We start from the raw sequence: 23,469 nt of genomic DNA on the forward strand, positions 1-23,469 counted from the left end.
AGTGCATATTAAGTACTCGCCATATAATTTATAAAGACAACCGTAAGACAAGTACATATTAAATTTTTGTCATGTGAATCATACTTAGCGCTAAATTTTACGCTTTTATAGAAAAACGTTTTAGATTTTGACAACTAAAAGCCTAAGCCTGCAACTTGGAGTGTACTCAAACTTAGGTAATTGTTGTTCATCGAATTTTGTGTATATTGTTGTTACAAAACTTAGGATCTTGTGCATTTACCTGCACACAAAATATTATGAATACATCTTTAATCAATGTCACGAAGATGGATCTTCTTCATCACTGTTTCGACGCGATAAGGAAGGTCATAAATTCCTACTCCTTACTATCAATCTATTCATTCATGTTCTAATCTGACGTTATGTATATTCCTCTTATCAACAAGCAACGACTCAAGGTCGATTAGTAAAGTTTTATTGAAGTTCAAATTATGTATCATAATAATCTAAATGGAAACTTCGCGACAAATTTTATTCAAATACAAAATGCTTATTATTATTTATTTAACATGTAATATGTAAATTAAGTTTATTTATTGTGATCAAATGGTTTCTATTAAAATAATATGCACTTTTTACATATAAGATATTAATAATGAACTTCGCCCTTAGACAGTAATAGCCTCTAGCATTCTAAATGGTTTCTAATGCGTTTTTAAACAACTTTTGCCGCTGTCTTGTAATAATTTAATCTGAATTGTTTTATTTACTATTATTATAATTATTTTTTTTAATTTATTTCTTTACAGCAGATTGTATGGCATCTATCCGCACTATCCTAAGTTTTATCAAGTAAATACCTATTCTTTTAGTTCTAAATACTGTGTTAGAATAACTTGGAAACAGTCACCGTTCATCATATTCACCTACATAATGTATATAAGCCACCAAAAAACGCACTTTCTTTCTTTTCATATTCTTTTTATTTCTCTTTTATAGGCCCTTTCATCTTCCATTGTCTTAAAATGAAAATTTTCAATCTTGATTCAAAACTTCATAACACATTAAGCAACATCTTCTAAACCTGTCTTATGTACAAACCGAAACTATATATAAACAATAGTTAAATTATAGTACGCGTTATGTAGAATTTAATACTTCTAGTACCTATAAGTATATCAAATGAATGCAACTAGCTGCTCACGACACGGGATCCTAGTGTGAGTAATCCACTTTCTCAGTTTACAGTACTTTTTTTTTATTACGTGTTATAAAGTATTTCAATAGAACAGGGTACACAGGGCAAGAGCACCTGGTGTAAAGTGAGCGCCGTCCATGGACACTATCACTGCAAGAAGGCTCGCAATTGCGTTGCCGGTTTTTAGAATTGGTGCGCTCTAAAGGTCGATTTACATTAAACGAACATAGAGCTAGAGCTAGAACAAGAGCATTCTTTCGTAATCTTTTAGTGTAAACGAAAGCTAGAGGTATCGATTTACATCAAACGAACATAGAGCTAGAGCTAGAACAAGAGCATTCTTTCGTAATCTTTTAGTGTAAACAAAAGCTAGATCGAATGTTCTTTGCTCATTCGTGTCAATTCTGTGGTTAGTATTGGTAGTGCTTCGTTATGTCTGACTCTGACTGCGATATCATTATTGCAAGTGCTGCATTTATTATTTTGTCGCGAAAACTCAAAAATAAAAGAAGGAAGAGACGTTGGTGGGTTACAAATTTAATGCATCGAAGGACACTGGATAATGTAGGTGAAACAATGACGGATATGCGAAAACAAGAAGAAAGTGGACAATTCCAAAACTTTTGTAGAATGGCGCCGGAGGATTTTGATCATTTACTATCTCTGACCATCGAAAAAATTCAAAAATCAAGTACGAATTTTAGAGACTCGATTCCTGCATATGACAAACTAGCAGTGACTTTGCGATTTTTGGCAACTGGAGATTCCTATGGAAGCCTGATGTATTTTACTAAAATGTCTAAATCGACAATATGTAATGCTATATCTGAAGTATGTGCTGCAATAAATGAATAAATAATGAATTTTTCTTGAGACCAATCCATAATTTAATCGATAAGATACGTAAACAATCGCTAGAACACAAGAACGCTTTGAAAAGACCGCTCAGTGGCGCGAGCACGTCCGAACACGCTAGAACGCTCTAAGCAACTGTTCGCGCGCTCTTGCGCCGTTTACATCAAGCGAACGAGCATTCTTAGAATATTCTATAGAATCTTTGCGAACGCACTAAGAACAACGAAAGAATGCTCTACGCCTGTTTACACTAGAAGAATTTGATGTAGTGGGGATAGAATGAGCATTCGCTCGTTTGATGTAAATCGACCTTAAGGAACCTATGTTTAATTGGTTCGGAAATACTTTGGTAGATATACTCAGCTAAAACGTAAACACAAATCAATGTGATTTACTAACAGCATAAGTTCGCCCCAGGAATGTTACGATGACTCATGGCCGGACGTAATTACTGAATTTCATGTTATGTGCCACGGTTGCATTGTGTTCATATTGAGTGCCAGGCAAGATGTACGATGCGAATTATATCGTGCCTGACTTCGGACAGTGTTGTATTGTTTAGAATATCTATTTGTTTACGAGTTACGTATCATGCAAGTCAGAGCAACGGTCAGAAGAATTTAAGTTTGGCGACAAAAATGTTGAATATAATATTTTCACACTGAGAGAAAACTTGGATAAGATTTTAAGCGAATTAAAAAGAGATGTGATATTGTTTAACATAGATAATTTTTGAGCAGTGTTGGCCTTGTGGTTTTAGTGGGTGACTCTCATGCCTGTAGTCGTTGATTCAATTCTCGACTGGGCACAATGGACCCTCTGCCTGTGTACGCTTTTACCACTCACTCATATATTGAAGGAAAACATCTTGAGGATACCGGCATGCCTTAGACCCAGAAAATGGTCATCGTGATCAGGAACATAATGCTGATAAATCAATTAAGAAAAAACAAATAATTACAAAAGATATTTGAATAGACATTTATACTAATTGCTATTATTTACTATACCAGCTTTTCTCTCTCTCATTCCCTGAATTATTCATTATCATTTTGTCATATTATGATAACTAACCAATTTTATAGTATCAAACATAACTCTCTATCCGCCGTCTAAAATTTTATATTTTAAGATAGTGTTTTCTGTAAATGCAAACGAAGTCGCAGGCTTGTTTAAGCTAGTTTTTATCATTTTATATAATATATTTTTTTATTTAACAATTTAACTAACGCACCTGACGTTATCATGTACACACGTCTTAAAAATAAAAAAATATCTTTCTAGAAAATTAAAAAAAAACGATTATAAACAATTAAAAAATGTTATTAAGGAAAAATTTTTTTTTTAAAAATCATAAAATTTTTAATGTAATAAAGTTGTGTTAATTTTTTTTTTTAAATATTGATTTAATCAATTTGTTTAAAAAAAATGTTCAACAAATGGCGGGAATTTTTTTTGCAAATCAATAAATATCTTGTATTAATAAAAAAACGATTATATGATGATTTAGAAAAAAAATTTAAGTTTGTTTTAAGATAGAGTTCCGGGAGTAAGAAGTTTTTTATTGGAAATTTCCTCTTCTTTCAAATTTCTTAAATATTAATAGTTTATTAAATATTGGCAAAAAACTAAATGGCATTTTTTTTCATCTTTAATTGTCTATATAACTTTTGCAATTTTTTATGTGCTAATACACGCTTTTAGCACATTTTTCTAGACGTCATTCCGGATCCAATGAGCTATCGCACATAATTTTAAGAGCAGTATCTCTATTTTGTTCCATTTTCAACTTGTCGACTAGACTATTGAGCACATACAAAATATTTAATAAAAATCGGCCCAGCCGTTTAGGTGTTGAATTGCAGACAAACAGAAGTTTTAAATATATAAGGATATATCTCAAATCCATTTCCATGTATATAGCTTATTGATATAAATTAACAACCGTTATTATATTATGATATAATAATAAATTTAGAATTTAGTGCTGTCTAGAATTATTATCAGTAATTTACCTGATACTTAAAGTATTATGAAACTTAAATATCCAGAAGTTCACTCCAGGTGCTTAGAACTTCCCAACAACAATTAATTACGAGATTTAAAATTATGATCCTTAGATCTTCTTTGTTTTATTTAAATTATTAATGCAATTATTTTTCATAAAGAGAAGACAATCATGTGACCTTAAATTCACCGCAAACGTTCAACAGTAAGGCAAGAATACTGTATCGTATATAAAATGAATTAGGAAATATTTCAGCATATGATAATCAAGGTCCGTAGATGAATTTTTAACTTTACCGTCCGGGTTCGATTACTTAACTAATAATAATAACAATTAATTAAATAATTATTTTACTATAGAAAGTCGTTCATAGATATTTTTATATAAGCTGTTGGCTTTCTAAATTAATTAAATATGAAGATTAATTAATGTATTGGGTATATCGACCTATATAAAACTAAGGGCATGTCCCATCTAGCACAGCTGGATATTTAATATTTTAAAATATATCCAAAATAGTGGGTCAATATTTGACTCAAAGAACCTTACGGACTGTTACTTGTACTTAGATAAATACTTATATTTTCTAATACCGACCTAATGGGTCCGCCTAATCTAGTCACTGCCTCACTTTTGTGAGGCGCGAATAAAAATTAAACCCCGCGAAAGGAAGTACCCGCGCGTTCGACGCGGTATTGGACTCCACGACGTCTTTTTTCTATTCTATTTTTGTATTGATTACTCTTTCGATCAGTTTAATGACGCATTAAACCAAAGCCACGCTCGTAAAACTGTTCGTCTGCATTCTGATCGTCTGAGGAAATGCCACTCAACCTACATGAACCTAATTAACAGGCTTCAATATCGCTAGTGATATGCTAGCTTACCAACTGTGCATATGAGAGTATGCAAACCGATTTCAAAAACTAATAAATAACTTAGAACTAGGGAACTAGAACTACGACTATATAAGTACCCAAGTGTTGTTCAAGAACTCGGTTTCTTTGTACATAAGGGATATGTGCGACAACGAAGGCCAAGGTTGTTTGCGATACCAGAACCAGTCTGCTGCACAGATCCCGGTAACAAAGACGTAACTGAATGCTGTCTCCAACATATTCGTTCGTAGAGTGAGTTCACAATAGCGATATTGTGTATATTATGTATTTTATATTATTATATATATAAACGGTAGAAATGCCTTTTGTCCTACTCTGATTTTGTTTCCTTTAAAGTAATGTCGCCGTGAATTCTAGTTCAGGCGCTAATTAAATATTTAAATTGTCGTGCGGTAGACAGTACCGGTGACCTCAGAGCTGGTACTTTACCTGCACAGCATCAGCACCAACCTGTAGCAGCTCGTATCGCACTTTATCTTTCGCTTGGCTTGACTATATGAGTTTATGTATTTGTGTTTCTCACGATTGTTAGTGTAAACTTTAGTTAAAAATTTTGTCGTATCTGAAGAGATAAATATGTACTTATAGAAGAACCTCCTCATACTCTCTCCTCTTCAGTCTGTAGCTCATGTCTGAGCGTCTTGGTCAGCAGGGAAACATCTGGAGTAGATAACCACCGGTTCCTGTCCAGCGTCTCTCTTATTGAGAGGACTTATCGTTTTGAGGACGATGAGTTGTTTTTTGATCGATCCATCTGGCTGGTGAACGGCCACATGTTCTTTTGCCTTCTGTGTTACCACGATTAGTTTATCCAAGCTCTCGTCGCGTCTGCGCATTGTATGGCCGAAAATATTCGCTGTCGGTATATGTTAGACAGGCCAGTCTGTATGCGGAGTTGGATCAAGATCGATGTATTGGTGTGGTTCGCAGTTCGCACGGTATTCTTAATATTTGCCTCCAGCACCGTAGCAAATGTAGCAAATGCAGCATTTCCTCGCTGTATTGCCATACGTACTCGTTAAGCATGAAAGCAGCAGCTCTGGAGTTTACATAACTCGACATTAAGTGTATAATGTAAAAAATACGCTTTTATATCCGTTGAAGATGTTTTGAATGTGTCTCGGATAAACTACGGTTATATGTTTATGTAACATTAAACAATAATTTGTGCTTATACTAATTATTATTATAAAAATGTTTAAGAGGTCCTTTCAAAGTTGACATCCGATGCCATCTAATATAAAAATTACTTAATCAATGTGAACTTCTAGTTAAAATAATTAAACGAAAATTTAACACAGTGAGTAAAACCAGTGTGTAGAACTCCTAGTAACACTGAACGTATTTGGAAACTTTTATGGCCCTTCCAAACAACTTTTATATGAAATTATTGGAAAATTACTCTAAATGCAGTATTAAAAAATTATAAGATAATTTAGCATTGTAATGTTGTTCCCGGGTCCCTTGGGTTTAATACCTTGGCGAACCCCGAGAGCCCATCTTAAGGGCGTGAGGTTGGTAGGTAGGGTCTCGTTACCCCTCTGAATAGCCCTCTGCTCTTTGAGTGTAGACCCAGAACCACAGTCTCCGCGTCAAGCCATCCATGGTGCGGGCCTGTGTAAGCACATTCACCTCCTTAAAAAAAAGCATTGTAATGTTGACAGAATCTCTAAGTCCAGTAACAAATATTAAAAAAAAAAAACAAATCTTTCCTTATTATATATTAGTATAGATGTATACTATTATGGTACCACTACACTACAGTTTCAAGAGCACGGCTTACACTACTTCAAAGAAATAGTAATGGAGTATATTAGTTCTTAAAGTAATAGGACTCTTACAAAGGCAATACTACAAAAGATTTTTCGAATCGAGATTATTAATAACGAGTTAATCGAAAAACGTCAAAAACGAACGGGCATTAATTTAACACACCATTAAGCTAACCGAGCGATATTCCATTAGATATTGTTAGTGGAGTAATTGCTTGATTACTACGAAAAATTAACTTCGATTTCGCTCAAGTGTAACAGCCACGGTTTAGATAAAATATCTTGTTTTGATAGTGGTGGAAATCCTTTGGTGTATAATTCATTAATAATAATAATAATCCAGTAGCTATCTAATCCAGATAAAACCTTATTTGGGCTTTGACCTCAGATTGCATTTGTTTCTTTAATCATTTTATTTTTATAGACAAGAGGATCAGCGTTTTGTGTCTGACACAAGTAAATTTTTATGTTTTAAGAAATGCCCGTTTTTTCCGATGTTTGCTTTCTTTAAGTAGCAACTCGTATTAGCACACATAGAAAAAAATCTGATGGTGTACAGGCTACTCCAACACTTATAATTATTGTTGAAGACATAGCAAAAATATTTTGACAAAATACATGAAATCTACGAGCGTGAAATCGCGAACGGAAGTTGATAATGATAATGTTGGAACGGCAAGTTTGTTATTCCAGTAATATCAATTAACTACTCAAGATATTTAATTCTCATTTATAAACGCAAGCTCTTCATATCTACCGAATATATTAAAACAAACGAATCAACACTAATTAATGTATATAGTATGTTTAAAACGTTGTACAAACGATAAATTATAAAATAAATAAATGATACTAAATTTATAAATAACAAAACGAAAAATTTTCAGACCTTTTCCTGTTTTTAAATGTAAATGTTGATTTTACTCAAACGACATTAATAACACGTTCTCGTCAATTAAATTTAAAAAATCAGCGGCTTCCGTAGAAAAGCTCAAAAAATATAAACCGTCAGTCGCACAAGTGAATGTAATTAATATAAGAGACATTTGCATCCATTAATTCAGTTTTTGTCCCGTCATATTTTATGTGGATCTTACTTGACGTTGCAAAAACCCCTCGGATCCGCTGGAAACCGATTCTATTCATCTTCATATGACGTGGCGACTTAAAATTATATTTGTACTGCTTTCATTCGTATTATGCTCTTCTCTGAAAAACAGGTCGTTGTTTTAATTTTATGTAGAGACATAGACATTACATTTATTACTAACGAAACACACAGAATAATAATAATTATAATCACAAATAGAAATATAACAAAAATTTATGAAGGTACATTTCAAGTGTGTAATGTGTGTGTGTTGTGGTTGTATCTGGCCCTGGCTCAGCATTATGCTGTGGAGCATACGTGTTCCACAGCGATGGTGATTCTGCCAGAGACCACAACAGCTACTTTGCACAACATTTCAGCTACATACATCATTTCCATTTTTTTATATACTGTGCATTATCAATATTTATGACAATGCGCTTTTTAAACTTTTCATAATATGACAGGGATATTCCTGAATCCCTGTGTTGTGGGTGAAAATTAAAAATTTGTAACAAAATGTAACAATAATTTCGAAGACTGTTTTCCAGAGTACATCCATCCATATAGGCATGTTCGGGTTGGATAAAATTAACAAACAATTTAAAAAAAAACTGTTTTATTACAAAAAAATACAATTTATAGTAACAGAAATGATCCCAAAGATCGTCAAAAGAAAAGGAATAATAAATGAATACATATCGCTTATGCATATAAACTTCAAAGAACCCATAAATACATCAAAATACTTAATATTATTCTTTATTCGAATAAAGAATCTCTATATAGCAAATTTTAAAATTAATCTGCATGTGAGCTTAATTCACTATACAATTTATTTAAAAAACATATTTTTCCAATGTTGATGAACAAATAACAAAGGCCAATTATTATATTTTTTATAGAACAGGGAACGGGCATAAACCGACTAAAGGTATTCCAATTTAAGAATTAATACACAGTTTACTCAATAAACATAGGAGACTGGGAATGTCAGAAATGGCAAGAAACATACCTTGCCCCCTCACGACGTGAGGAAACCGGCATGCAGACCCGTCAGGCACAGAACTTATCACCTACTTGCCTTTATTAACACATGTGTAGAAAACCAATATCTGAGGGCAAAGAAAGCGTCATTGGTTTTTATGGCTAACTTCGAACTACGAGTCTTCTTGAAAGTGGGCAACCGGTACATCGACGCCAAGTATTCCGATGTTGCTTTAAGGAGTTATCAAAAGTCAAAATCATTCATTCATTTAGGTAACACAATGTACACTTATAAACGTCAATAAAGAAATACATATTAATTGCTAAATTCTTCTAATTTTACATTTACTGCCAGTTCTCAAATCATGGGCGTAGAACGGACGAGAAGAACTGGAAATTAACTCTCCGCCATTCTTTTTAATCGCCAAGTTTTTTGGTTTACACAATGTTTGTAAGGAACTGCAACCATTACACCATGTTCTACATGACATCTTAAGTAATTAATAAAATAAAATAAATATTTGTCCTCTATCTGCAGTGGTGAAACTTACATTCTCGTGGGAATACCACGCAAAAACATAGTCAAAATAACTAACATCAGCGCATACATGAATTCAAGTTCGCCCAGTCACCACAAGTAGCACCCGTTTACAAGTATGACGCATGGTCAGCCATCAGCCCCCTCGCCATATTTTAGGGAGAGAGACAACTCGACGCATGGACGCCACCACAAGCAATAACATTTAAGCGAGCATGACGATCCTTGAAATGTGAGTCTCTTATACAAAGCAAGTAAGAATTGCAATAAACGCTTCACGTTACGCAATAACCTTTCAAATATCAGAGCTCGTAATCTCAAAGGTGTAATTAATTATTTTGAATGTTCCGTGTCTTTCTCGTTTTAATGGCACGAGATAGTCATTTAAAATTAATGGTCGGCCATCTTGTTTCTCATCAAAATGAGCCGTTAAATAATCGCGAGGGTTATTGTAGCTAATTTACAATAAGATCCATTTAAATTATATTGTACTGCTACAAAGTGTGTTTATTGTACTACTACATACTTTGTTATCACTGTGAAAATTAATTTTCAGTTAATTTAATAGTGTATTCGACGTATAAGTGCGTTGAATCAGCGTGGCCCAAAAAACAATTGAAGAAGAAAATACGATATACGTACGAGCCGTATGAGTTCTTAATTTCACCAACATCATCTTGATGGCTGGAGGTCTTCCACAGTTCGTTTCACAAGGCATTTTCTTTTACGAACTAGCGAACTGTGGAATCGACTCCCGGTGGGGGTCTTCCCTCAAAGATGTGACCTCCAAATGTTCAAAAATCGAGTATACTCCTCCCTCAAAGGCCGGCAACGCACCCACTAAAAATGACTATGGGCTGCGTTGACTGCCCTTTTTGGACGTCTCGCAAGCTCGTTTGCCCCCCTATTATATAAAAAAAATTTAATAAAGTCGAAAATATCTAAAAACTATAAATATATGAAATAATATTTTGTTAATAATGAATGAATTCTCGGAATAATCAAATTAGAACGTGTGTACTGTTAACTTAATAGTAAATTGTTTTGTCCAAATTTGTACGGTATTAATATTTAATTATGTTTGTATTATTCCATTCTTTTACATAAGCTGCTGAATTTATAAATTAGCGTCAAACCAGACTTCGTATAGAAAAAAAGCGATTGCTTGATTCACTTCCGGTATCGCTAATCGAATAGTATCTTTATGGTACTGCGATAATCGTAAAATAATGCTAACAACATTTAAAAAATTTGATGTTTTTTTTACTATTTTCGTCTGGAAATAAAATCAAGTCGTATTAAGATTTACTTTCTTCTAATATGTACGTATTTCCCAGCTCATATGCTAATATATATAGCACATTTTTATATAATCCATCAAAGTAAAATAATGTATGAATAATATTATGTTTAAAAGATAAGATTAATAAAATGAATAGAATCGCCTGCATTATAATTAAGATCCCTTATGAGATTCCATCCAATTACCATTTTCATGACTAAACTATTCCTAATACACAGAATATATAGCAAAAACATACAAAGGAGGTTAGTTAACGAAGGTTTTATTCGCCACAAAATTTTTCTAATAAATATTTAAATATGAAATTTAAGTTTTTCACAGGATAAATTTGCATATTAATATATTATTTTGGCTTACAAAAGAATAATACCTTTGTACACATAGGGTTCATGAATTTAGAGTAAATCCATTTAGATTTTAATTAAACAGCTCCTTGGTCCTCAAAGCAACGCCGAAGCGTCTCTTAATTTATCCTTGTATAATATATTTAGAAACTGAATTATTTTGCAAGGAGTTTTTTGCTTTATTCTAAGCTGTTTTCTAGGACTTTTATTTGGGATTATAAAATATACAGTTTTATTATTTATTACTACTACTAGCAATATATTAATTTACATATCTTAATTACATTACATTAAAAATAAGATTATTTTATTGAAACGCGTTGTTTCACATTTATTAAGAATTATAAAACTGTATATCGGCTCTTTTATTTATGTAATTTGAATTCACAATAACATTAAGGTCGCGAAATACACTATAAAATAATTTAATAATTAAATTATAACCCGACAAATTGCCAGTAAATATTCAAAATCAAGCCGATAATACAAAATATGCTTATCTTTTAGAATGCTAATTATTATCTACACATAAGATCTGTTCACAATTAGCACAAAAGGAAGGTTGCATTTCAAAGCCACTTGAGTGTTATTAAGGCAAGTGCTGGCAAGAGGTTATTAGGTACAGGGTGGTGGAACTCCAATGAGATTTCGATACTCTTTATAGTCTGATACGTTCTTTGTGATGTTGATAATATTTATATTTTTAATAGTTAAAACCCAGTAACGTACAATACGCATATATTAAATACTGTAATATAAAGGTGACTATTATTAAGAGGGGCAGACGAGTCTACGGGTCGCCCAAAAAGGGCACCTATTTTAGTTGCCGTCCTTTGAGGGATGAGTATGACCTTTTTTAATTATTGGTAATATTATTTTTTTTAAAGACAATTCACACCAATTGACCTAGTCCCATGCTAAGCTGGTGAAGCTTGTGTTATGAGTACTAGGCAACGGATATACATGCATATTATGGATAGATAGACATATAAATACATATTTAAACACCCAAGACCTAAGCACAACATCAAATGCTCATCACATCGATGTTCGTCTCAGCCGGGGATCGAACCCGGGACCCATGGATTCGCAGTCAGGGGTACTAACCACTAGACCAACGAGTCGTCAAATATAAAACACTATCATATTGTACAAAGGCCTTAAACCTATTGATATAACATATTTCGTATTGTGAAATAAATGACATTGCAACAACAGATGGCTAATAAAAATGTATTAAAAGGTATTAATTGGACAATCTACGGTGTCATTGCTCGACGCTATTGATGACATTTAAATGTTATATGTATTAATTTTTCAATCTTTTTTTGCTTTATTATTCTTTTCCTTATTTCTTTCATTTAAAGTAATTTAATATGTACTATGGTTTAACTCTTAAAATTTCTAAATTTGTTTATAGAAGTATATTATATTAGTTTTTCGCGGCCTAGTACTGATAGACTTTAGTCCAAAGACATGCTATCCTACGATGTTTTTATAACTATTATACAACCACTGAGATGGGAATTGCGTGCCACATTATTAGGCTAACTACTAAAATATTAAATAAAATTTGATCAACAATCTTTATGTATGTATACTATTTTATTAGTTAGCCTAAAAATGTGGCACGCAATTCTATATATATATATATATAAATATGTGTGTGTGTGTGTTTATGTATGTATGTAGGTATTTGCAAATTAATTGAGAATTAATTATACTATACTTTGCGTACTACCACTATGGCTCACATGTTCTACTATACGTAGGTCCCCTTCATTTGAACTACACTAGGAGGTATAGAAGATTGATCACTCGCATTAAAATATATCGACGGAATTTTTTCTTTATTTGATGGCTGACAACTTCTTAGTCGAAGTATCGCAATAAATCAAAATTTAAATATCATGTAGGTAACTTAAAGTACACATAAAAAACACCACCCTTCAAAGCCTTCACCCCTCACCCTTTTAAATCGCTAAGGTTTTTTTCAGCGAGGAAATGCTAACAAATTTAGAAGTACATTAGCACATGTATCATTTTTTTCCAGCAAGTAGCGAGCCGTCTCGCATTCAGAGTGTCCATGGTATCACTTAATATCAGGTGAGCCTCTATATTATTATGTATATTATATATTCTTTAACAAAAAATAATAATAATAAATAATAAATTTCTAGATAATGACATATTTCACGTCAATACACGCCCACACTTATTAGTATACGAAGGAAACGATCAGAGCTCGGTTAATATAATAACATTCGATATTCCAGACAGTGCCGGTGTTGAACCCTTGTCACTTGTACTATCAATATTCCGAGAGAGTTCCACCGCAAATATTAACTTCTTACCTGCCTAATATAAGGTATAGGCAGGTGTTATCAACATTTATTGGTTCATATTGTATTAGATATAAGATACAAACAAATGTACTGGCTAATAGAAAGGCAATCGCCCCTGTCAATACATAACAAATTGCTTCTTTATAAACAAGTGATAATGCCTGTGTGGCATTGGCATTGCAATATGGCGTTTAGCTTCGGGACTATACAGTGAAGAGCAATTTAGAAATAAAATATCCACAAGGATCTTGGATGGATACAGCATTCAGTTTGAATGCTGAGACAATCCAAATTCTTGACACAACAGGAACTAGACGCCTAAAGAGAACTAAACCTTTTGAGTTAATAAAACTATTGTATTGAATAGTATTGTCTTTTATTGACATAACTTTTACACATTTAAAGAAAACACTTTTTTACCGGATTAAAGTTATGTATTATTATAAATTTACAATTATTTTACATAATTTTAAATTTTTCCGACGTTTCGCGTGCGTGGTCATGGTGACTGACACGGTGTTTTCTTTAAATATTGTAGTGAATATAAGTGCAAGTACGGTATCTTGGACACACTAAAATAGTGTTAAAACATTGTAGAACATTACTGTTAATAAACATTACCTTAGTTTAAGCTATTCACTAGTAGGTATTATAGAAAATTAAGTGAATTGATTGTAATTCATGTAAAGTCGCACTCTCTTTTGTGAACATTATTGTAGGAAATAATTTATTATTATATATCTTATTCTGGCTGTAATGCAATAAATTTGATATTTAGCATCAAGTATCATTTATTATTCATCGTTATATTTTAATATATTTATACTACTATTATATACGAACAGTCGAAAGAAATATATTAATTAGAATGATATATTTATCTTGAATAACATTATGCCTATCAAAATATAAAAAGGCTTTTTGTTAAGCAGTTTTTGTGTGTTCATGGCATATCCATTTTGTAATTTAAACCATTTTCGTAAATTAATATATCTGTTTTCAACTACGATTTTCTAAATGAGTACGAGACATAAACACTTAAAAATAATCCCTGTATTAGAGAATTAGTTAACTTATATTTTTAAAGACCACCTTATTTTCTAAATTTAGTTAAAACTATTTTAAAGTTGTAATTTAAAAATTCCTCTATGTAAATATGTATATAGCTAACTGACTACATTATTCAAAACCTTTGAACCAAAGGTTTGCAACATGTAATTTGTTTAGAGTAAAGAATTGAGGTTGGATAAAAGCGTTAGAAGCTTCACTACGCCTTTGTGCCTATCGATTTACTAGAATATACGCGAAGACTCTTAGTACTAAAATGTAATGGACTCGGAAAGGGTTTTATAAGTCACTTATGGTTTTACGATCTTATTATTACTACACGTTAAACCTTAAGCCTTTTTAAAACTATAAAATATACATAGTGTGGTATCCAACAACTTGCAAGAATAACAAACAACTGAAAGAAAGAAAGAAAAAACTTTATTATACCCAATATACAGGTTGTTTAGATAAAGTAAAGTGCACTGGCCCCCACACTAGGATTCCCTGTGTTGTGGGCAGCCAGTCTCTTCCTTTTGACACGTAAACAGTATTTTATAAAGTATATTAATGATTTCTACACGTTTATATTTACACTATTTTTTCACAATCAGAATATTTTCAGTATCAGCATATGACAGGTTAACAAGATATTGTTTGAGTTGATTAGTAAATGTATGTAAAGTGATTTTTGAAATGTTAGTGATAATTTTGTTTTTAAGGGAGTGGTTAAAGATGAAAGGGCCTCAGAAGGAGAAAAAGCGTTGGGCGAAGAAAGTGCGATTTTTGGGTTGCTTATATATAGTACTTTACAATAAAAACAACGAACTTAATAATTTAATGTGGATTATTTCCACCACTACTACTATCCACTTCTAACTTCTATACTTTTCGAAATCTATTTTCATTTTTCTACAAAAAATAGTACTATGAAATACAGCTCGAAATACGTAATTCCTTAGAAGAAAGAATAGCTCATAAAACCCTGTGCTTGTGCTCATTTGGCTCAGGTGGCCAGAGGGCAACCTGTCTTATAAGTGAGCCAATTCAGCAAGATAATGAGCGAGTCCTGATTTTATTATCACGTTCAAGCAAAATATGCTGGAAAACTGGAAGTATACAGAGAAGTGCAATACAGAATAATAATATTATTAATATACAGTGTATGTAATTATAACTTTATGAGAAAAAATGTGACACCATTATTTGTTAACATTATTTATTTAAAACTAGCTGCCCCCGCGAACTTCGTTTCGCCTTAATATGTTTTTTTACTTAGCCTACCTACCTACCTACATAATTACATACGGAACATTTTGCTATGCTACCCCATACACTGTTCACTTTTCTGGAATAAAAACCTAAGTAAATTTGATTATAATATTAGTGTAATTTAACACTATGTATTAGTTATGTTAGTAATTTGCTTTATAATTTTAAAATACCCCGTTTGGGTCTACCGACAAACCTTACTGAAGGTCCTCCCTAGCTACGTTCATGAGCCATCTCTCGTCCGAAAGCGTGCAAATGTGTCACGCCCATTTTTGTTTAAGTGCATATAGTAATGCGACTGTTAAGTTTGTTTAACAGAAAGTTAATAAATGTTATGCTTAGCGCTAATTTTCGACCCTAAATCATACTATTAGCGTACAAATCGTGGGGAGCGGCTAATTTGAAATCGTGTGCAAATTTTTTCTCAAACTTTCTCTTGAATCGACGAAGACTGCATTACAAAATATTGCGTACCTACGTTTTTATGTACCTATACAAATTCTGTTACTTGCACAAATATTATGCTCCAATAGCCTTCAAAATATGATAACTTACCAAGTTCTTCATACCTACACCCCTTTATATTAGCATTCCATATTGTACATCAATGAAATAATTAATACTCTATCGCGCTGCACCCAAAGATAATGCACTCAAAGACAAGTAAATGAAGCGAACCGCATTGCTTTCAAGACAAATGATATTAACACTCAAATGCACTAACAGTAACGCATGTGCACTGGATATAGGAACGTATCATAAACGTGTCATAGATTATATGTAATCGTATGAATTGTCTGTGGAATTTTATAACAACCAAAACTTGAAATGTTGTGGAAAGAATTGTCTAAAACTTTTGGTCCTCCATATTTTATGCTTTGTCATTCGAGTTCCCGCCAAACCGTATTCCACAGATTATGTTAAAAAAAACTATCAAAGAAGTTTTCATTAGAAATATTAATGCTATAAAAAGAAAAGAACTATTTTTGTGTTTATAATTAATACAATCTAAAAACTACTGTAACGATATCAATAATTTCGCCATTCAAATGATACATTATACTTTAGCTATTATTTCTAATAAAAAAACATCATACATAAAGGCGTATAGCTAATTTATATTTAATTTAAATATTACAATTAGGATTATAAACTGTTGACGTAAGACAATAATGAGGGTATTTTCACGACCAAATTGTAGTTAGTCGAATTTATGGTATCTAAGCGGTCGTAGGCTATAAAAATACCACTTTCATTATTCACCCTATAGTCAGAGATAATGGACTATGTAAGCATTTTAGTCCCGTACACAAAGAAGGGTTTTTGCAATATGTTTCGTTTCGGGCACCTGCGCAGGGACGTCACGGTTAGCCGTTTTTCTTCTCATTCATCTTTCAAGTATTTTCAGGTAAATATTTCTTACAACCCCTAGCTTCTAATTATGTTTTTAACGTGAATTTGTCAGGTATAACTCGACGTTTATACATAAACAAAACAAATCTTAATATATATAAATTACGTGTCACGTTGTTTGTCCGCTATAGACTCCTAAACTACCGAACCGATATCAATCAAATTTGCACACCGTGTGAAGTTTGATCCAACTTAAAAGATAGGATAGCTTACATCTTGATTTATACCCGCAATATTATTTTATTGCAAAATATTTGTTTATTATTTGATAGTCACAATAGTATTGTCTTTGATTAACATAACTCATAACATTAAAAGAAAAACGCTTTTTACCGGATTAAAGTTATGTATTATTATAAATTTACAACTATTTGACATAATTTTAAATTTATCCGACGTTTCGCGTGCTTTACAGCGTGCGTGGTCACGGTGACTGAAGACAAAAGATGTTGAATGTCAAAAAGTATCACAGCTGCAGAGAAAGTTGCATTATCTGTATTTATTTCCCCGGAGTTGGTATCGACTAAAAGATGGAGGGTTTTGGCAAAAATGGCTCACGGTGTCCTCTATTTTCGCGGATTGTTTTTCTTTTTGAGATTTTAATTTGGATATTATTGGATCCCAGGTGTTTGACAATTTTAGGCCGTCTTCTCTATTGAAATTGGGGTGTTTTTTGATTTCAATGGCTTCGCGTACCAATCTTGGGAAGAATCTTTTCTCTTTCGCAAGTATTTTCGGTTGGTCAAAGCGTATGTAGTGATTAGGCCTATCTAGTATGTGTTCACAGACTGCTGATTTTGTGTGTCGTCTATGTCTTATGTCTGCAATGTGTTCTTTGAGTCTGCTGGACATATTGCGTTTAGTTTGCCCTATGTAAGACAGGCCACAGTCGCAATCCAGTTTGTATATACCTGCATCTTGCAATGGGGTGTTACTTTTGATTGGTCTTAGGAATTGCTGAATCTTCTTGTGCGGCTTGAAAATTGTATGAATAGAAGCTCGTTTTAGGATCCGGCTAATTCTATCTGTAACTCCCTTTACATATGGCAAGTAGGCTGGCTGGCGGGGAACTGTTTGTGTCTTGTTTTTGTTTTTGTGATGTAGCCGGGGGATGCGCAGCTTGTTTCGGTGTAGCACCTGTTTGACATGCTGTAGTTCCTCCTCGAGGTGGGCATCATCACAAAGACGTTGGGCTCTCTGAAACAAACATTTACCGACAGAAAGCAGTTGTGAAGGGTGGTGGTGGGATTCACCATTGAGGTACCTATCTGTGTGGGTTGCCTTCCTGTGTATTGTGTGACCTAGTGTGCCATCTGCTTTGCGTATAATTAAAATGTCTAAAAATAGCAGACAGTTGTTGTTTTCTTGTTCAACAGTAAATTTAATGTTCTTGTGTATTGAATTTAAATGTGCTAGAAATGCAGATATTTTGTCATTGGGGAGTACTACAAATGTGTCATCGACATATCTCTTGTACAGTCGAGGTTTAACCGGGGTATTGGCCAAAGCTCTCTCCTCAAAGTCCTCCATGAAGATGTCAGCGACTATAGGTGACACTGGAGAACCCATGGCTACTCCATCAACCTGCACATAGAACTCATCTTTCCACATTCATCATCATCATCATTTGCATCATTGCAAAAAGACTTAGGGAACAGAACATGTCACCAGATTATGTAGATATTGTAAAACACTGTCTCACATCAGGATACTTAATGTGGAAAGATGAGTTCTATGTGCAGGTTGATGGAGTAGCCATGGGTTCTCCAGTGTCACCTATAGTCGCTGACATCTTCATGGAGGACTTTGAGGAGAGAGCTTTGGCCAATACCCCGGTTAAACCTCGACTGTACAAGAGATATGTCGATGACACATTTGTAGTACTCCCCAATGACAAAATATCTGCATTTCTAGCACATTTAAATTCAATACACAAGAACATTAAATTTACTGTTGAACAAGAAAACAACAACTGTCTGCCCTTTTTAGACATTTTAATTATACGCAAAGCAGATGGCACACTAGGTCACACAATACACAGGAAGGCAACCCACACAGATAGGTACCTCAATGGTGAATCCCACCACCACCCTTCACAACTGCTTTCTGTCGGTAAATGTTTGTTTCAGAGAGCCCAACGTCTTTGTGATGATGCCCACCTCGAGGAGGAACTACAGCATGTCAAACAGGTGCTACACCGAAACAAGCTGCGCATCCCCCGGCTACATCACAAAAACAAAAACAAGACACAAACAGTTCCCCGCCAGCCAGCCTACTTGCCATATGTAAAGGGAGTTACAGATAGAATTAGCCGGATCCTAAAACGAGCTTCTATTCATACAATTTTCAAGCCGCACAAGAAGATTCAGCAATTCCTAAGACCAATCAAAAGTAACACCCCATTGCAAGATGCAGGTATATACAAACTGGATTGCGACTGTGGCCTGTCTTACATAGGGCAAACTAAACGCAATATGTCCAGCAGACTCAAAGAACACATTGCAGACATAAGACATAGACGACACACAAAATCAGCAGTCTGTGAACACATACTAGATAGGCCTAATCACTACATACGCTTTGACCAACCGAAAATACTTGCGAAAGAGAAAAGATTCTTCCCAAGATTGGTACGCGAAGCCATTGAAATCAAAAAACACCCCAATTTCAATAGAGAAGACGGCCTAAAATTGTCAAACACCTGGGATCCAATAATATCCAAATTAAAATCTCAAAAAGAAAAACAATCCGCGAAAATAGAGGACACCGTGAGCCATTTTTGCCAAAACCCTCCATCTTTTAGTCGATACCAACTCCGGGGAAATAAATACAGATAATGCAACTTTCTCTGCAGCTGTGATACTTTTTGACATTCAACATCTTTTGTCTTCAGTCACCGTGACCACGCACGCTGTAAAGCACGCGAAACGTCGGATAAATTTAAAATTATGTCAAATAGTTGTAAATTTATAATAATACATAACTTTAATCCGGTAAAAAGCGTTTTTCTTTTAATGATAGTCACAATTCTAACAGATGGCGCTGTGTTGAAAGTACCAACGTTTCACATGAGCTACAATTAAATGGCATAACCACCAAAAAAGCATGGTGGTCCCCATGACTGGTAAAATATATAATTATAAGTTTGATCAATGTGATTTATTACTTTAGTCATATCATAGTATGTAGTTTTCTATGCGCGATGGAAGGATGGTAACCTGTCACTACATGGCTTGCTATAACATGTATAGGCACCAACCTCTCACAAAGATGGGCAATAGGTACCAGTAGCAAGTCAACCTGTAAAATGCGATATTGTGAAGAGGCAAATAAACTTTATTATTATTGAATTTGATTGATTTTGAGTCCGAGATTATGCGTTCGAATCGCAGCAGTGCACTTATAGATTTTTATATCTAACTTAGACTCATAATTGGTCCGTTCTACGTAATATAACTGCGTATTTAACACTCGCATGTACGGTGAATGGAAATATCTTAAAAGCATGCCTTTGAACAAAAAAAGCGACGGCGAGTATCAAAGGAGGCTCACAGGAATCAAATATTGCGTTTTAGAAAAAAAAATTGAGTACTCGAAAGAATAAAAGACATGAAAATAATAGCCGATAAAGAAGAATAAATAGAATACTAGGCTAGAATTATAAGCTGGGTTTTTTGTGTTAGTGTTATTTTTTTCAAAAGAAACATGACATGAACTTAATACTATTTACTTTGTACGATAGGGGTTACACATTTATTGATTGGGTATAGTCCCGCAGGACGATAAATATATTCAAATTTAGAATTTATTGTGAAACAATAGTTCAGACAGGTCTATAAAAATAACTTTGCCTTAAAAATGTGTACCTATTATAGTAGGGTATATGTTACCATGGATACCATATGTTATACGAAAATAATATATTTTGTGGGCCGATCCCGGCGGCACTGCAATGCCGGGCCGACCCGTGACAGGAGTGGAGCGAGCTCCGTACATCCCGTCAGTTTCCAAAAATCAGTTTAATATACTGGTCCCGCTATGCGGGAACTTTCAGATATTAAGCTGAAAAGAACAGATACTACACTTTGATCTTAGCCAAAAGGCCGAGAAGCGATAACATTAATATGGAATGAAAACTATTTGTACTACCACACCGTTCTAATGTAAGCGCGATTTACAAATTCAATAGCGTTAGCGATTGCGTTCCTGACATCTAGATTTACTTATTTGTATTTTTAAATTAAAAATTGGAACACAAATCTCTCACTCATCATTATATAACATTTTGTTACCTTAATTGAACTACAATAGCTAAGAATACTTGACTAAACAAAATGTCGAGATGCAATCCAATTACCTGGGATTACATTCCGATTTTCTTTTAGAAAATAGTTTCAATTAAGGCTAATATAAGAATTCGAAAGAAATCAGAAATTACCGAACTATACAAGTATAAATATTATTATTTCATTATACGACGTTCTAAGGAATCCAGTGGCACTACAGCCTTGTACCTTAGCTTCTTCCCTCCGCATTTCATTCATTGATATATTATTATATTATATTGATATATAATTTATCGGTAATTATGTTTGACTTCGGTGCTTGACACACGTCCACGATTCTTGGGTAAGTACATCATTTTATCATTGTTATTTATTTCAAACTCCCATACCATATGCTACACGAACATGTAGAACTTTTAGTTCCGCATTATGACAACTTGGAGTCAAACCACAAATGGCTACACCAAAATTGAATAATTCTGTCAAATGTATTTTAACATTTGGTGGTAACACGGATGTAATTCAAATTATAATTGAACTGTTATTTCATATTTGTGGTCACAACCGTAGTTAACGAATATAATATTTGTTATCGAAGCTAGTCTATGAAATGTGGTAAATCGGTATAATACTGTATTTTGAAAGCGTATAATTTATGCTTTGTTTACAGCCAATTAATTTAGTTTCAAATGTACAGGTTAGTATGATGAAATATAAATAAATGTATAGGGTTTTACCGTATGCCGTAATGATAAGGCTTTAGTTAAAACAATGTCATGTTAGATAATCTATCGTGGAGTTTTGGACAATTTTATTAAATACGTATTTAAAAATGTATTCGGTTACAAATAAAACTCTTAATATCATTGTTTAGAACATCAAACTTAAATAATTTAAAAATGTCTGTCTTTATTGATAATTGACATATAATAATGCTCAAAACAAGATTTGACAATTGACTTAATAGGTTTAGGAATTCGGCACCATAGACTGTAGCAAATAAAATGTTTTCTTGTCGAATGCTTCTTAGTAGGCAATGTTATGGACACTGAACTGAATATTCATGGTAATTTGTCAATGGAAATTTAAAACATCAATGTATTCATTTTATAATTATTTATAACTAATAATTTGTTCGAACACACGTTGTATTTTATGAAAAAGATTAACTACAAACCATACAGTGAAATCGAATATAACGAAAACTACAGACATTGATTATAAACATGAATATAATTGTAGTGATTGGCCCTGTATGAAAATAGTAATGATTTTCCACGTCAGTGTCCATTCCACTGCGAATATTGTTCGATTCAATTACTTTTCCAATTTGCGCCAGCGAGGGGATTTCATGGATTTTTTCACGATCACTGTTCAATGGACGACTTTTATTACTTTTTTCAAAGTCAAAACTCGCGCTTTGGCGATTGGCGGTTTGCTAAATCCCCAGGCAGACTGGCTACTGAGTTTATTATTGCTTATACAGAATTGCTGAAACACTGACGTAAAACAAAGGACGAACAGAGGGCGCTGATTGTGATTGGTTAAGAAACTAAAATATGACTAGACGTGATCTAAAGGTCTGATTTAAATAAATAATAGTTTAAAAAAACTAAAAAAACACGCTTTTAAAGTTTAAAGCTTGTTTCGTTTTTTTAAACTATTATTTAATTTTTAGTTAAATTTTTTTTCGGATTATTGCATTATCATCGATCTTTGACAGGTGCGCAAAGTTTGAATTAAATCTGTCCGTTAAAAGTGGGTCAAAATCGAGTCCGAAGGAGTCGGTTACATACATACATACAAACATACAGGTGAAGCTAATATAAAGCGTGTAAAAAGGTGTTACCATTTGTTTTGCTTTGTTTTTGCTGTCATGAAAGTTTTAGAAACTAGAACATCTTTTAAAAGATTCGATGCTACCCAATTAAAATTATGGTTAGAAATATATTATGTTTAATTATGTTTTGTGCACATTTTGTGGTTGCTATCATGAAACTTTTAGAAACTAGAACATCTTTTAAAAGACTCGATGCTACCCAATTTAAATTATGATTAGAAATATATTATGTTCATTTATGTTTTGTGCTTGTATTAAGTTTTGATAGTTCAGTTTTTATATGAACTTTAAATATGCCATTAAAATATATT

General features: G+C 33.3%; 1 non-coding gene across 1 annotated transcript; it reads right to left on the reverse strand.

Moving 5' to 3' along the window:
- Positions 1 to 20,954: 20,954 nt before the first annotated feature.
- On the reverse strand, positions 20,955 to 21,147 carry LOC125059458. The gene has a single exon (XR_007118667.1). It is a non-coding gene; the product is annotated as a U2 spliceosomal RNA (small nuclear RNA).
- Positions 21,148 to 23,469: the final 2,322 nt, after the last annotated feature.

The sequence above is a fragment of the Pieris napi genome, chromosome 19, assembly GCF_905475465.1.
Source record: "Pieris napi chromosome 19, ilPieNapi1.2, whole genome shotgun sequence".
Classification (NCBI taxonomy): domain Eukaryota; kingdom Metazoa; phylum Arthropoda; class Insecta; order Lepidoptera; family Pieridae; genus Pieris; species Pieris napi.